Source organism: Acyrthosiphon pisum, chromosome X (genome assembly GCF_005508785.2).
Source record: "Acyrthosiphon pisum isolate AL4f chromosome X, pea_aphid_22Mar2018_4r6ur, whole genome shotgun sequence".
Lineage (NCBI taxonomy): Eukaryota > Metazoa > Arthropoda > Insecta > Hemiptera > Aphididae > Acyrthosiphon > Acyrthosiphon pisum.
Genome location: NC_042493.1, coordinates 131,084,141 through 131,088,394, shown reverse-complemented (window position 1 = coordinate 131,088,394; position 4,254 = coordinate 131,084,141). Strand labels below are relative to the sequence as shown.

At 29.2% G+C, this 4,254-nt stretch overlaps 1 long non-coding RNA gene across 1 annotated transcript; it reads right to left on the bottom strand.

The window, feature by feature from the left end:
• Positions 1-2,573: 2,573 nt before the first annotated feature.
• LOC107883868 lies at positions 2,574-4,150 on the bottom strand. Its single transcript, XR_001679556.2, has 3 exons — positions 3,363-4,150; positions 3,012-3,269; positions 2,574-2,648 (listed from the first exon to the last, which is right to left on the bottom strand). It is a non-coding gene; the product is annotated as an uncharacterized LOC107883868 (long non-coding RNA).
• Positions 4,151-4,254: the final 104 nt, after the last annotated feature.

The window sequence follows — 4,254 nt, the reverse complement described above, 5'->3', positions numbered from 1 at the left end:
TTGCGCGTCGGCATCGGCGCATTATTATGTTATTAAAGTTTATTTTTACTCTCGTAGTCTCGTTTATTTATTATATCCCGATATCAGCTGATAATATTAGCTAGTCAGTAGTCGATCATTATCGGAAATTCAAAACATTAATCGTGACAATCGTGTTTCTGTTTTTCATCGACGACCGACATTAACGTGTATTAATATTATATTATTATTATTTATTCGTGTATTTTTTTTTTGGATGTGCACTACTTCATTAAAAACCCACGAGCCGCCACTGCAGTAAGGATTCTAAGGGTCTAAGGATCTAAGGTCTTAACATCGAAATAGATAAACAATACTAGACCGCACTCTTACTAATGTCGTCCGTGAGACGAAAACGAGCCATGTCTTGAACGTTACCCCCATCTCTGCAACTGCAGAGCAAAAAAAATAGCCGCAAACTTGCGCACGTACTAGCTAGAGAATATAATAATTCCTCAAAATAGTTTAGGTACTTCCACTCGTACGATTTTAAAAATTAAAAATTATTTGTACTAGTAAACAAGCCTACTATAATACAGCGATATAGTTTTAAACAGAAAAATAAAAATAAATAGCTACAAAAAAGTGTAAAACGAATAATTTATTGTAATTAATACAATAATATAGACATTTATCGTGTTAACAGCTAACCAGTTGCCTTTAAACATAAGCAATAATATTATAATCCAAATTTTATAGAATATAAATAATTTAATTGGTCATTCAGTCATCCATTTAAATTAAAATTAATAGTTAATACCACATATACCATATTATATTGTATATAGTAAGTACAGCAATATTCCAAATCATAACATAAGATCAGCCATACTGTGATTTAACTATTTAAGTAGGTGCCTATTACTAAATAATAAATGATTAATTTAGAATATTAAAATATAGTATTGTAATAGGCGGTCATTCTTTAAAAATATACCTTAGTCCTTAATATAAATAGGTAATGTAGGAAATGGGAAACAATAAATACAAATTCAACACAAAAAATGAAGAAGAAATAAAATTAAATAATAATTAAATTTGATCTAGGAAGTTTAAGCATATTATGACAAGTATCAAAAATAGAATATACTTCAATTGATCTATTTGCATTATTTACAGTAAATTTTGTGTTCAAACTATTTGTGTCAAAATTACAGCCTAATTTTTTGAAGCTTTGTAAATTAGAAGGAGCACCATCGCAAATTACATTCCATACTTGAATTCAAACCTCATTAAGTTTAATAATAGCAGTAGATATTAAGGTACTTAAAACACTACTGTTAATTTTGTTGACATAAAAAAAATCAATAGGACATATTTTAAACTATCTAGTTAAGCTAACTATCATTAATACTAAAGCTTCAGTTGCTAATTCCGAATTTTCACCAGTACCAACATCAATATTTCCTGCATATCTACCTTTATCTGGTTCCCAAACGAGTTGCTTTCTTAAAGACATTGAATCATGAACAAGTGAACAATTTTGAAGCCAAGAATTTTTAGAAACTTCTTGTTTCAAAAACAAAAATACTTATTCCGAGAAGCCAGGTTCAAATTCTGTACTACTTAACCATATTCTAATAGTTGAAGGATGAGGAAGCGTGAACATTTTGCATCCATATTTATAAGCTTTAGGTGAAAAATAATAAAAAAAAAAAAACGGTTTTAGCAGTCTTTCATAGCATTTGTATAGCGCACACCCTTCTTATGAAGCATTTTAGATTTATGGTCATGGAGTAATAACGTTAATGGAAACCCACCAAAATTGTCTTCCAGCATTTACGTTACTTCATCAGAAGATGTTACATTTTTTTTTTATTCTTAGAATCAAATCTAAAAAAAAATCTAAAATATATAGTTATACATGTATAGTTAAAATTACCTTTTAATGATTTAATTTTACTATTTTCTTCTTTTCAATCGTTGTTGTAATATCTTAATCTTGTTTTGGTACAATTTCTTATTAGATGTTTTATTATTACACTGTACCATTTTATCTTCCTTTTGGTGAGATATTTCACTCTGGTAAAACTAAAAACATTAGATAATAAATAACAGATAATTATTAATTTCCATTTACCATATAAGAGCTTATTAATAGGTTTGTTCTAGCACAGTGTTGTAAACGAGTTATAATTGTTAGAAACATAATATACTAAACGCGCATGCGTCTAAAATAAAAAGTTTGCAACTAGAATGAATTAGTGTTCTGCTGGAACAGTTTTTGGCTGTAAAAAATTTTGGTTTGTGGTTATTATCATTTACTATGGTATATTATTGTATTAACCTATAGATTGTACGACTACACTCTATGTACTCCGCTGAATAAATAAAACAAAAATTGACGTTTCACGTTGTACTCATGCGCGAAGCATTTGACTGGACATTAAAACTCCCAACAAAAAATTATTATTTCTAACCTGTTGCAATGCTGATGGAACACATCTTTCACTATGCGCATGCGTGGAACGTTTACAACACTGTGCTGGAACGAACCTAATATTAGTATTAACTTAAAATCCAAATAAATTATAAATTAAACAATGTGATAATACCATGGTATTAGTTGATGAATCTTCGCCAGCTCCATTAACTATATTTGCATGAATCATATTATTTTGATCATTGGCCTATAATAAATTTAATAAATTATTAATTATTATCCTTAAGTAGGTATCTGAGTAAACATAATAAAATTAAAATTAAAACGCTGCTTTTAAGCAATTGAAAAAAATATATATTTAAGTAGTAAATAATATTATTTATACCTACGTAGGTATAAACAATAATTTATTACATCACTATTGATAATTATTATAGGTACACTATAATATATTATGTAGTATGTAAATTAATTGGAAAATTAGTAGCTGTAAAAATAATACAGTACATAAAATAATACAAGTACCTATATGGTATGTATATTATAAATTGTATGTATAGGGTGGGTAGATATTTTAAAACTACAATTAAATTTTTAAAAATAGACTAACCTTTTGACGATTTAGAAGTAGTGGACGACTAATTTATTGTTTTTTTTTTGTAAATGCTGAGGAAATTTAAAGACCGATGGAACTGCTTCGTCTTTTAGCAATTTCTTATCTTATCTAACTCTGGACGAGATTCATTTAAATAATCACTAGGTGTGAAATGTTCACTGCATAAATAGCTGTACTGGTTGGGCGTAAAATTATTTCGTCGTATTTCATGTAAGCATTTTTTTAAAACCTTTTGGTCTTTTTAGAGGAAATCTAGAATTATAAAGTGTGTTCATTGAACATTATGAAACGAGATTTTGATTATTGATAGAAATATTCAAATAATCAAATATGTATTACACTTACCGATGGAAATGTATCCCGTTTTCTTTCTGTCGCTTATTTGTACACCCATACGCTGAACATGATACAGCCATATTATTATTTATAATAATTACCTATGAATTTAATTTTTTAACTTGACCGAAATTCCGATGCCGAATCGTATTAAATATTAAAACACTATAAAAAGGTTAGGTTAGTACGTAATCTGATATAGGTAGCAGCATAATATTTTGAAATTATTTTCTTGCCCTGCAGTGGTGAGGGGGGTGTCTAAAAACTTTGCTCGTTTTCAGTATCAGTGTTATCATCTGTACGAATTAGTGATAAGGGCGTACAGACAACAAAAGGAAGTGGTATACTGGTATTAGACCGGTAAAGAATGGTAAAGAACTGGTAAAGAATTAGTAATATTTATATTCTGTGGTATTATAGAAGTAATTATTTATTCATTATTCTGTAAGTAACGGTTTATGGATGATAATAACACGATCGCGAAGGTGAATATTTCACAAGATTTTTCGAATGTGAAACGACATTGAAAGCGTACTCGCGTTTGTACGTGCGATATATGTTCGCGGTTACGGGGAGTGAGAGAGGCGATCATTGAACTATAATAATATTTAGTTCAGTGGAGGCGATCGGCCGTTCGAAAACCATGGTGACCAACCGCCTTGCAATGAAACCGACTCCGGAGGGGAATTATGAGGCGTCATTTCACCGCAATTGTATACAATAATTATATACAAATCTATTTGTATTAAGCCATCCGTAACTTCAAAATGTTTTCATGTCGTTCCAGTATAACAATTATGCACAATTGGCCATAGATAATATAAGAATTATAATTAATAATTATAATGAAATATTATGATTCTATGCTTGTCCCGTAATTGCGTCGAGCGTAAAAAAAAAG